Here is a 13,445-nt window from a genome sequence, read left to right as displayed (position 1 = left end):
GCTAGACACTTCTGCTAACATCACCTTAACAGGTTCCGCAGAAAAGTTTCGATCTGATACATTTTTCTCTCATTAGATACAGAGTGAAAAAACCGCCGTGGAAGTGGAACATGTTCAAACGAAGTCAGAATGTAAGCTATCTGGCACGAAAAGTGAAGCACCCAGAAGACGTGCTCGGATGTCAGCGTAACTTCGTACACGTACACGCCATAGGCAGGTATGTAAATGATTAGAGTTGCAGTTCTCTCGGCAAGTAGCACGGCCACGAGAGTGCCTTAATGTTGTTCGTATTCATTGTTGTTATCAGACCTGGTAGTGTATACGAGAGGTTCGGAAATTCTCGTTAAATCTTTTAGCTATTGTAGAGGGGAGTGAGTAATAATATTTTGAAATGGAATCCTTATGCGGGAACGTAGCGCTTCCGTGCTACAACCACTTGGAAACACATATGATGATGGTATCTGTTCATTCGGACATTAAGGCTAACCGGCCATTGACCTTTTTCTGTGCGGATGCGAACTCTTACGGAACTCGGTAAGATTGTCTGCCGCGAGTAATGAGTGTAATGGGCAGGGACAGTACGAATGTAGTGTGTGTGGACATTAAGTTGGGAATGTGGGTCTCACCGGGAGCGTGCAAGGAATAACTCCATGCAGTCGCGCTATCCTTTGAGCCCTCAGTGGCGCAGATGGATAGAGCGTCTGCTATGTAAGAAGGAGATCCCGGGTTCGAGTCCCGGTCGGGGCACACATTTTCAGCTGTCCCCTTTGATGTATATCAACGCCCGTCGACAGCTTGGGGTCTTGATTTAATTATCATTTCACTTGGAAAGATGTTTGTAAAGCGACTGTTTTTACAACTAATTGATTGGCGTGACGACCCCGTACAGCACTTGTTTTACACTTCCGCTCATTAATAGCCAACTAAATTGCTCGTGTACTGATTCACGGGTTCTCTTCAATGTGACGCAGTTCGGTCTCTCCCGATTCGAGTATGCGGCGTCTCCTTGAAGCACAACAGTAGCGCCTGCTGACTGTGAAGATATCCTTCCCCGGAGCCGTTGCGTAATTGTGGCGAAGAGGGTATGCAATGGAATTGGAATTTGTGGAGAACGATCTTGATAAAGGCGACGAGCAGCTGTTCCATTACCGTGAGCATCGACATTGAGAAGGATCATGTCGGTGTATTCTGCAAACGTCTTCTCAACCACGTTGCTCTAACAGTCATGGCCGCACGGGGTAGCCATGCGGTCCAAGGCGTCTTGTCACGGTTCGCGCGGCTCCTCTCATCAGAGGTTCGAGTCCTCCCTCGGCCATGTGTGTGTGTGTGTGTGTGTGTGTGTGTGTGTGTGTGTGTGTGTGTGTGTTGTCCCTAGCGTAAGTTAAAGTTAGGTTAAGTAGAGCGTATGCCGAGGGACCGATGACGTCAGCAGTTAGGTCCCGTAGTTCTTACCACAAATTCCCCAATTCTCTAACACTCACAGACACGTCAATAAGGCTCGAACCAGGTCAGAGACCTAGAGTACACCTGAAACGACATCAGCCGATCCCACGTAACCACCCCCCGCCCCCCGCTCCCCCCGACCATGACTACCCTGTGCACGTTTCCTGGCATGGGTTCCAGTCCAAAATATTACGAAATCACTCTCTTCTACATGACTTAGAAGTTTGAAACGGGAATTTCCGAACACCTTGTATAGGGGCGTTAATAATAATGTCGTGTGACGAGGGCCTCCCGTCGGACAGACCGTTCACCGGGTGCAAGTCTTTCGATGTGACGCCACTTCGGCGACTTGCGCGTCGATGAGGATGAAATGATGATGATTAGGACAACACAACACCCAATCCCTGAGCGGAGAAAATCTCCGACCCAGCCGGGAATCGAATCTGAGCCCTTAGGATTTACAGTCTGTCGCGCTGACCACTCAGCTACCGGGGGCGGACTATAGGGGGCGTTGAACACCGTAAGACGTCAGGTGATCGCCTGTAGGAGATACCTACAGTGTCGGCAGAACCGAATAAGCAGTTTTAATGAGCAATAAAAATAAATCTGGATGTATAGAAAAAAAATGTTTTTATTTTCTGAATCAGTACAATATACCATTTTACATTCATTTAGTTTTGAAAATAATGTCCTCAAGATGGCGGCCGTTAGCATCCATACATTGTTGCAGACGATCCCTGAAGTTTCGAGCAACTCTTGCACACATATCCCGTGGTACGGCATTCATTTCGTCAATAATCCGCTCTTTTAACTCTGGTAGGGTGTGAGGGCGGCTCTTCAAAACCTTTTCCTTCAGATATCCCCAAAGTAAGTAGTCACAAATGCTGAAATCTGGCTACCGCGCAGGCCACCCGACATCACCCCTCAAAGAGACGAGGCGTCCCGGAAACATTTCTCTCAAAACATCATGTGAAATTTGAGCTGTGTGAGCAGTAGCTCCATCCTGTTGGAATCATAAGTCCCCCAGTCCATGTTCTTCAACAATACCGTCCATTCTGGGCTGCAGAAAATTTTGCAACATTGAAACATAGCGTGTGAAATTCACTGTCAAGGTCACTCCTTCCTCCTCAAAAAAGTAAGGCCCTATCACGCCAAATTGTGATATGCCGCACCACACTGTCAATTTAAGAGAATGTTTCGGTCTGTCATGAATAATTCGGGGACTATTTTCAGCCCAGTAGTGGATGTTTTGCTTATTCACGCACCCACTAAGGTGAAAATGTGCCTCGTCACTACTGAAGAAAGCTGCATTCGGAGGGATCTGAGCAAGCATTTGCTCAACATATTTTGACGGTATGCGTAGTATGCTGGGCGTAAATCTTGAGCAATCATTATTTTGAAAGGATGGAGCCTCAAATCGCATTGCAGAATCCTTCTCAGACTGCGGTCTGATATCCTCAATGCAACAACATGTCATCGAGCAGAACGTTGCGGCTATTGTTGAACTGCTGTTCTCACCCGCTGCATATTTTCTGGCGTTCTGATGGATCTGCGTCGGCCGTGGGTATCTATTCTTAGTGTGCTACGAGTTTCCTCCAACTGCCGAACCCAGGACCGAATGGTGTTTGCATTAGGAACGGCACTGTTGCGTGGAATGTTGAACTGTCACCGAAAAGCTCGTTGTGTAGCAATCACAGATCTGTTGTTTTCAAAATAAGCACGAACGGCAAGACCACGATGTGCACCGGTCCAGACGTATTGGCTACTGAAATGGGGTCAACGACTGAACAAAGGCAGACTACATGCAATTGCCTATCCCCAACACAGCCCCAGCGGTAATCGATAGTAACTGCTTAGTCGGTTCTGCCGCACACTGCATTACTCGCTATGATAGCATCACTGGCGTTTGACGAAGTGTGGAATAGGCCTCGTTGTGGGTTTCCATTTGGCCGCTGGTCGAATCACGCAGTATTGAGATTTATGGGGGCATTCGTATGTGACAGTGGCCAGATGTTGGACTGCACTGGAACGTGGGGGCACCGTCAACGTTCCAGTCGACCAAGTCCGACCATCACAAGGGAGGATCGCCTCACCGTACACCAAACACATCGTAACCCTTGCACGTCTGTGCCTGCCATCCGAAAACAAGTAACGGACACCCTTCAACATTCTGTGTCATCCCGAATAATTGGTCGTAGACTAGCAGTAGCCGGGCGCCTGAATTACCGGCCCATGCGTTCGCTACTAGCAGCAGCCGGGCTCCAGAATTACCGCCCCATGCGTCCACTACCGTCAACACCATAACACAAACAGCTGCGTTTGCAGTCATGACCAGGACGTATGGACTGCCGCATTATGTATGGAGTCGCATTATGTTCGACTGTGAATCGTTGTTATGCACTACCCCGACTGACGATCATCGGCGAGAATAGAGACAACCTGGGGAGAAGTTCCATTCGTCCAGTATTTTCTAGACGCACAGTGGCGTTACTGCTGGTGGCATGGCCTGTAGAGCCAGCGGGTATGACTTCAAGTCACGATTTGGTAGTGATTGGGGGAAACCTGACAGCGTCCTCATGTGTTACCTCTGTTACAGCAGAACCATGGTGACATTTATCAACTGGATAATGCTCGTCCACACACGGCACGTGGCTGTGTGAACTGGCTGCATGATTTGGGGCACTCTTGTGGTCAGGAGGATCCCCAGATTTGTCCTGATAGAACGTGTGTTGGACCAGGTCGCACGTCAACTTCGTCCCAGTGCCACTATCCAGGGGATCAAGTACCGATTTTGGGCCAGGTTGCCCCAGGAGAGTATACAAGAGCTTTATGATACCCTTCTCAACCGAATCACTGCATGCATCCAGCTCTGAGGGGGTGCAATGTCATACTGATAAGTGGCCTCAAACTGATAAGTTATTTGTAAATCTGACTCGAATTTGTCATCGCTGGAATAACATTATATCCTCTCAATTTAATTTCGTTTCCTAACCCGCCAGGGTAGCCGACAGCGTTAATGCGCTGCTTCCTGGACTCGGGTAGGCGCACTGGCCCCGGATCGAATCCGCCCGGCAGATCAACGACGAGGGCCGGTGTGCCGGCTAGCCTGGATGTGATTTTTAGGCGGTTTTCCACATCGCGCTAGGTGAATACCGGGCTGATCCCAATTTCCGCCTCAGTTACATGACTCGCAGACATTCGAAAACGTTCGCACTATTTCATGACTTACACTAGACACAGACAGCTGGGGTACACTAATTCCGTCCCGGGGGGTTTGGGGTGGCGTCAGGGAGGGCATCCGGCGACCCTCTGCCATTCACACTGCCAAATCCGTACTAACAACGCCGACCCCGCGTTGGAGCGGAAGCCCTCCAGAAAGAGAAAGGAAGAATTTAATTTCGTTTCCTCCTCCCTTTTACAGGCACTTTCCTTGTCAGGCGGTATATATTTTATAAAATTATCGATATGTTAAATTTACACTCATGTTAAGAAAAAACAGAAAACCTTCAACTACTAAGAGATAATTAGCATTTAAACCATGTCGGCCCGCTGGTTCAAGGTCAACATCGATATCGTGGCGCTACACAACCTCCCGGTAAAATGTACCTGCGGCTCTCGTTGTCACTATAAACCGAAGGTAATGGGTCAGTCTGACTTGAGGGGACGTGCGGGATGCCTCGCAGACGTATGCGTGAACAGTACCGTCAAATCACTGAGTTTGAAAGAGGGTACATTATTGGCGTGAGAGGATGTGATGCGTCCATCCGGGGAATTGCTGCTTGTGTGGGACGAAGTATTTCACCAGTGCAAGGGGCGTTTGCAGAATGGTTCACGGGGGCCGTAGAATACGACGACCACCTCCTGAAGAGGTCGAAACCTCAACTGAATGACAATGCAAGACAGATTTGCATCCTCCTCGGCCCTGGCGCAACAGTGTTACAGTGTAACACGTCGTACACCATCAGGGGTGAGAGTCCGTCGCCGTTTATTACAGCATGAGTTACGTGCGGGTCGTCCACTTCTGAGCCTACTTTTGACGGGTATGTTACGACTTCTGACACCACTTGTTAGCAGCAGACACAGTGGCTGCAACAAAGACTGAGACGGCGTGGAGTTTTACAATTATTTATTGAACTTTCTTTACAATTTCTCCCTCATCATCGCTGCCCAGCCATGCGATCCCTCCGTCTGGCTGCTGTGTAGATCCTCCAACAATGCGCGCAACGCGCGCCGCTGATCGCACTTGGGAGCCTCAGGCCACCAGTGCTCCGGTGAAGCCTGGATGCTCTGTGGTTGAGATGAACTCGTCGCCACTTGGCGCCACAGTACGGGCACGCCCACAGAGCCGCGTCGCCGTGAGGTCAGCTTCCGACGCCTGCTGCACCGGCGGCTGGGAAGCCGTCAGTCGCGATGTCCGCGACCTCCCGTCATGGACGGACCACGCCCCATGGGGCTGCGTTGCCCTGAAGTCCGGGCGTCAGTCCCCGGTGGCGCCTGTGACCAAGGCCGCACTGCGGCCGGCCCTGCTGGAAGTTCTCTCTGTACTAGCCGAACTCGGGCCGACCTACAGAGCTGAAGTTGACGTCTGGCGGCGATCAGATGACTCCTGGAAGCTGGAACAGACTTCCGGAATCGTCACCTGTGAAGATTGAACATTTGGACACGGACCACATCCGTTCCCAGATCCGAACTGCTTCCTAATGGCTTCTGTCTGTTGCTGCCTGCGCTCCACTATTTTTATCTGGCAGGAGGGCGGTTTTTACCCTCGGCGGTAGATTTTTGTTATTACTCCCGCAGTATATTGCAGCGTAACTTAGCGTGCTGGCCTCACTTCCCCTTACTCAGCACTTTCCAGGCATCGCTCGGCGCTCGGTCTGTGTGCGTCCCTGCGTCAGTCTGTTGGTAGACTGCTGCTGTTAGCAAGGCTATCTGCGCGTGCGCAACGCCTCGGTCGCCGGCGAGCCTCTGTTTTGCCCTTCTCCACTGCATGAAGCAGCGATTACTATATGTGGCCGCAACAGATGTGAATAAGTATGCTAGATGGTAATGATACATGGAACGGCGTTAGTGGGGACAGGAATGGCATCAGACAGTGTTTTCGGACGAATACAGGTTCTGGTTGTTTGAAAATGATGGGCGTATTTTGGTTCGCCGAAGACAGGGGGAGCGGCATCACAGTGACTTCCTTAGCACAAGACATACAGTGTCAACTCAAGGCCTTTTGGTGCGGAGAGCTGTTGTGTAAACCCACAAATCAGAGTTGGGGTGTATCCTGGGCACAGTGACGAGTGCGACTCGCGTGTATATCCTGTGACCCCTAGCTATCCCCTTTCTGCATAAGATGCCAGACAGCCATTTTTCAGCAAGACAATGTTCGACCACGTGTTGTTGCACAAACACATGCCGTTTTTGGTCTCCAGGATGTGAGCCTTTTGCCGTCCCACCAGATCACCAGACTTGTTGCCAATCGAAAATGTGCGGAATGCGATGAAACGATGGCTGCAGCGCAGTGAACCAATGCCAAGCACTACAGATGAACTTTGCAATTAGGCTAATACATCATGGATGGCTATAGCAGCGGACGCCATTCACGCCTTATACACGTCGATGCCATCTTGTCAGCACGCATGCCGGACTCTGTGCCTATTAGGCAACAGGACAAATGCTGAACCGAGGTGACAGAAATGCTAATCATTTCTGCAGAACATGCTAATGTACATATCCTGTGAACATGAACGACCTACCTTCAAGTTCAAGGTTTTACTGTATATTTCATTCGATGGATCCATGGAAAACGGTAACCAAGACTGAGAAAAAGCTAAGCAAATTCCATCATTTTATTTTACCAGAAGGTTCCATATTGCGATGTCACGGCCGTGTCAATAAAATATAAATAATGATGCCAACTCCCCTGTTTAACGATTCTGTAACGTGGAGTCATTATTTCATACGTCATCGACACTGCTTTGACGCCGCAAGAAGGAATCCGTCAACGGACGGCCGTACCAAGCAAGAACTTGAAGTACCTGCAGGTACTAACTGTATGATGTTAGATTATACTCGTTTGATAGCGGACTCACGCTATACGGAGATGTGGGGCACTGCCTTATGTATATCATAACTAGTGTATTGTTGACAACTTACAGTAGAGGAACCGACTCTATCGCCACGTTACATTCGTCCTTGTGTCCTGGCAGTTGTCTTTGCAAATAGCACTAACGCCAAGGCGAAATCAGTTTTAATATTTTCAATTATAAATTAACTCAATAATTATTACTGATACATCCTAAAGAACGTGAATATATCCTTGGCTGTTGTAACCTAAAGTAGAAGTGGGAACTACGAGGTCAACAGTGTATAAGGTAGATCTCCAACATCGCAGACATTGTTTCCAGACGCTTAAGCCTGTAGTGTTTGACGAATGTAAGTCTCCTCACCCTGCAGAGGAATATGAAGCGATCGACGCTACACCGTGAATAAGTTCGACACAGATTCGAGCCCGCTTCTACCATGACCGTACGGTGACAAATGTACCGCTTAAGCTTGGGTCACAGTGTCTTCACAATACTATTGGTCCCTCAGGGAATCTTCCTGCCTTTTACCAACATATATTTCCATTTTGATTAAATATTGACACTTGAAGTGAACGATTCTTCTTCTGTGTTCACTGCATCGAAAAATTTTGAATTTCTGTTTTGTCTGTGGGTGTAGTAGACGACTGGTGTTGATAAGCACAGACCTTGCACTTGTTTTGTTGAAAGTCATGATCGTGGATATTGCGAGCAAGTGTTAGGTGCTATTCATCTGACGTCTGAAACGTACTGCATGATGTGAACGATAGAAAAATTTAGGTTAGAGCTTTTTTAAGCCTTTTCATTTCACGCAGTCTACAGCTATGCAAATCAAAACACTGCACTATACTATTTACACCTATAGTGCTAGTTTAAACGCCATGCTGAATTCACAAAAGCTTGATATAGTCATGAGACGCCACAAAATGAATGTGCACAAGGCGGAGGATATTGTCGACACACCAATAAACATACACGCAAATTTTTCTACGGGAAACAGCACACGAAAACACCCTGTGGGTGCCGAGGCGCTGTTGGTCCTTTTGACCTAAGAAGGATTCAAAATACATCAGTGCATTATAAGATACTTTTTAGAAGCTATCAGCAAAGATCTTATACACAGATTCGTGTTCATAGATGAAACTTACTTCCGTCATCTCATTCCTGATTCCATGTAACAATCAAGACGATGGCTTGTGACAGTTTACCCAAGAAAGGTAAATCCATTTTGCAGAATGCAAAATTCAAAATTACTCGGGTGCAAATCTAATAGATTAAGTACATAACTGTAGAGCCGTAAACAGCACATGGGTCTGGAACGTTGGAGACAGGAGTTGTCTGAAGACGATGAAGATCGGAAAAATACATATGGTCGCTTCTCTGTATGTTAGAAAATAAAAGGTGAAACGAATGTTTATTTATGTAGTTAGGTAAACGAAAGAAACGTTAGTCTTTATGCAGATATATGGGTATAGTTTATTTAGTTATTCTCCATAGAGTCACAGCAACGAGTTATAATTTTTTAAATAGAACATTTTACCCTTCATGTAGCAAATGTATTTAAACTGAGTACAAATCAGCTTTAATCAAATTTCCGTCAATTTTAGCTAGGGATAACAACTTTCAAAATGTTCGGGATAGGTGCAACATACTGTAAAAGAAGCTGCAAGCATCACACAGCGGTAAGTTCCCTGGATCCTTTGTAGCCGTCTGTGATTGTTGGTTCGGTGACATAAACACGATTCTTTAGATACCCCCATTAAAAGTAATCTCCTTATGTTGAATCGGACGTCCTTGTGGGCCATTTCTGAGAACGACTGCGTTCTCTCCATCTTCCAGGAAATCTTTTATTCAGTTTTTGCACAACATCGCAATCAGAGTGGACTCGCGGACCACCGTGCCCCATCCACATACGGGTTCTAATGTGTAGATAGACATTTTCAAGAGAAGCACCTAAACTATCGACGATAAAACTCGATGCATCTCACCTGTAGGAGTACCAGCGAAATAGTGCAGTGGATGGTTTCGTAACCAAGGGCTTCACACTATAAACTAATGGACCACCAGCTTTGACGATCGACACTACGAATGAGCTTAAGATTTTCAGTGCCCCATTATTGCGTACGAGCTACGGTCGCAGGTTCGAATCCTGCCTCGGGCATGGATGTGTGTGATGTCCTTAGGTTAGTTAGGTTTAAGTAGTTCTAAGTTCTAGGGGACTGATGACCATAGATGTTAAGTCCCATAGTGCTCAGAGCCATTTGAACCATTGCGTACGACGTCTGTTCAGTGTAGTATAATTCGTGAACGTAGATTCATCAGGGTATATGGCATTTTGTAAGTAAAAGTAATTCTCCGATTGAATTCGTTCCCATGCGGCTCCTGCGTCAACGATGGGTGGTACAATTCTAACTTAGATGGTGTACTGCTCTCCATATTATAACGGATGTTTTACGTTGGGATAAATTTATTTAATTTTTTGTTAGATGTTTTCGTTAAATAGCTGAATAAATTGTAATTAGGAATAATTTAATCAAGCAGAGTAGAAAAGATAAAGTCAAAGAGATGGTCATTGGGCGGACATTGTCGTAATGTAACGTCATTGCGTTGTTCGGTTGTTAAAACAAGTCGTTTGTGTTCCGCTCTGCTGTTCGGTCGTGCGCGTATCTGAAAGGAATTAATTCGGGGACTAGAATAAACTTTCACATAATAGTTACGATTCGATGTTCCGACAAAAGGGATTAACGTCAGTGTTAATTTGAATTGTGGGCGACAGGATTAGTTTTGACAGATACGTGAAAACGGACGTAACGAAAGTTGTTCGCATATCATCCTTGAACGTGACTTTTTATTTAATTAACGATTGCGGGCTCATTAAAAGCTATTACCTCATGATTAGGATCAATCCCTCCTTCCTCCTAGAAAGCGATCATTCATTAACAATTACGTCATAGGAAAAAGGATTATTAATAAAAGTGATGTTAAATGACAATTACGTGTTATTCCGTTAGCGTGAAACCGACGTAATATCTCTGAAATGACATTGATATATAATTTGTGTTAAATACTGAACTGAGATAGGAAGTAAATTAGTGAACATTTGATACTGAGACTATAGTAGCAGAAGCGTTTAAGGCTTCTCTTCTCTAAAATGGCAAAATAGGTACAAACTTTAACTCAATAGTCGACATTATGTATTGCAAAGACATTAGCATTTCATAGTTATTTTGACGACGCGCTGTTAAACAAAGGAACGTTGAATCTCTGTACGAGTAATAAAATTAAATCTAAAAAGATAATTAACTTTAATAAACTGTATTGCGTGTCGTCATCGGGCAATAACTGCTCAACCCTGGAGACTTGTGTGGTGAAATTAGAAGTCGGGCATATAAAATAAACTAAAAAATCCATTCAAGCTACAGTGGAGTCGGCACAACACGACGTGGGTAGTTATAATACAGATGTAAGGCTGATACCAGTAACTGTAGTAGCACCTCGTAAATCGAAATGCGGATCGTCGTGTATCCCACTTAAAAGAAACATTTCCATATTCTCGCTTTTTGCTGGAATACTGGAAAAATGCAGTGAGTCTACAAAAGAGATGGCTTGTAACACAGCTGTGCGACACATCCTAGAATATAGCCCAAGTGCGTGGGACACATACCAGATAGGACTACCAGGGAATACTGAACGCATAAAACAAAAAGACGGCACGAATGGTCATAGGTTTGTTAGACTCATGTGGTAGCATCAAAGATCTAACTCTGTAATATTTGATATGGTAGTCGTTTGAAAGCAGGTGAGAACTTGGAAAGCTTACTTACAATTTGTCAAGAGCTACTATGAAGTGAGAACTCTAGGAATGTTGTAACCTCCCTCTTACTAATCGGTCTATCCTGCTTGCGATATAAAATATGACCGTGGATCGCGTGTATGTTAATGGATTTTTTCTAATTGTATAAGGCTATCTTTCCCAAAGAAGTGATACCAATGAGTAGGAGGAAAGTGTACAACCGACCCTTCTGACCAAAAGTTTGCTAAAAATAAAAGTAATTAAACCGAACAGGACTATAATTTGGAAAATGGAAGTTATTTTGTGCATTCACTCACGAGCAACACTGGGCAGAAAGCGGTACCACTGATCATGAATCCAAATGTTACGCTAATGAACGAAAAGGGTTGCCAGCCCACTAGGATAATTTACATCCAAAATCCTGTACAAGATGATGGGAAAGAAAAACATGTATTATTAAATACTGACGTGGTAACTAAAGGTTTTTGGCACTAATTTTAAGTGATTATGTTATGATGAAGAAAATTGAGAAGTCACTCTTACGTTATGTTTGGGATTAAATTTTGAAAAAGGCAATCGAGTAATGATTTGAAAATATGCAATTGAACTGTATGTTAGTACTGAACTTCGATTCGTGAACAATGACTTTCAGTGACCTCAGCATAACGTCATCAAAGAAATTAAAAAAAAGCACTTTTTACTTTGCCGTTACTTATTTTGCAAATTGTATTTCATATTGTCTGAACAACTCAGCCTTATTTTACTGACTTGAACAGAATTAAATACTAGAATACGGCCGGCCGTAGTGGCCGCGTGGTTCTAGGAGCTTCAGTCTGGAACCGCGCGACCGCTACGGTCGCAGGCTCGAATCCTGCCTCAGGCATGGATGTGTGTGATGTCCTTAGATTAGTTAGATTTAAGTAGTTCTAAGTTCTAGGGGACTGATGACCTCAGAAGTTAAGTCCCATAGTGCTCAGAGCCATTTGAACCATTTGAACTAGAATATTTACGAAACCAAACAGCCATGTGCTCCAAGCTATATGTAAAATAAATAAAATTTCTGCTCTCTTAATTCGTGCATTTCTTTAGTTTTGGATTTTTTCCAGTGATTGATTCTCAAACTTAAAAAATGAAATTGTTTACTTTAGTCATATTTTGAAGCCTCTGTTGTACAACGGTTAATTGGAAGTAGACTGAGGCTAAAATTCTTAAAAGAGAAATTATTCATTAATAAACTGGCTGTAACTATTCAATTTATTTCTTATGACACTCAGTTAGCATATTAGGAAAAAAGGAACAAGGATCCTGCTTGGTAACAATGTCTGGGGGCAATGAGGACACAATCGTCCTGAGTTTAACTGATTAATATTTAAATAAATCTTATCAATCAAATCACGTTCCCTTGTGCTGCTGGGTTAGCTGTTAATACTTTCTACCAATGAACAGTCTTAATTCAGCGCTGTGCATACGACGACACTCGGAGCCGACGACGAAACTGTGTTGCTGGGCCGGCCGGTGTGTCCGTGTGGTTCTAGGAGCTTCAGTCTGGAACCGCGCGACCGCTACGGTCGCAGGTTCGAATCCTGCATCGGGCATGGATGTGTGTGATGTCCTTATGTTAGTTAGGTTTAAGTAGTTCTAAGTTGTAGGGGACTAATGACCTGAGATGTTAATTGGCATAGTGCTCAGATCCATTTGAATTATTTTTTGTGTTGCTGGAATTGATGCTGTTGTTGAAGACGGTAGCATATCGTGAAGCCACGGCTAATTACAGGAACGGGGAATCGTAGTTAATACAGCCTCTTCCGCCCGTCCACTGTCCTTCCTCCTGCTACTAGACATCTGGCCGGCGTGCGTACATGATGCCGCCGAAAATGGCACACTCTACTGCGAGAGCGTTAACACCACACTTCCGTACACTACAAGCGCTGGAACCCGCCTCTCGCGCGCTCTGCGCAACAACTCCCTATCCAAAGATTTTACAACGCACAAGCACTGCTATTATCGTTGCTTGGCGATGCAAATAACAATTCCTTTGGCTTTTTCCCAGAGCTTATAAGTTTCACAGTAAAACATAGATGAATACAATGAATCGTCAACAGACTTCTGCCTAAATGTACACATACAGTGAAGCAATG

Source organism: Schistocerca americana, chromosome 2, assembly GCF_021461395.2.
Source record: "Schistocerca americana isolate TAMUIC-IGC-003095 chromosome 2, iqSchAmer2.1, whole genome shotgun sequence".
In the NCBI taxonomy this organism is placed as follows: Eukaryota; Metazoa; Arthropoda; class Insecta; order Orthoptera; family Acrididae; genus Schistocerca; species Schistocerca americana.
This window is presented reverse-complemented; position numbering follows the sequence as displayed.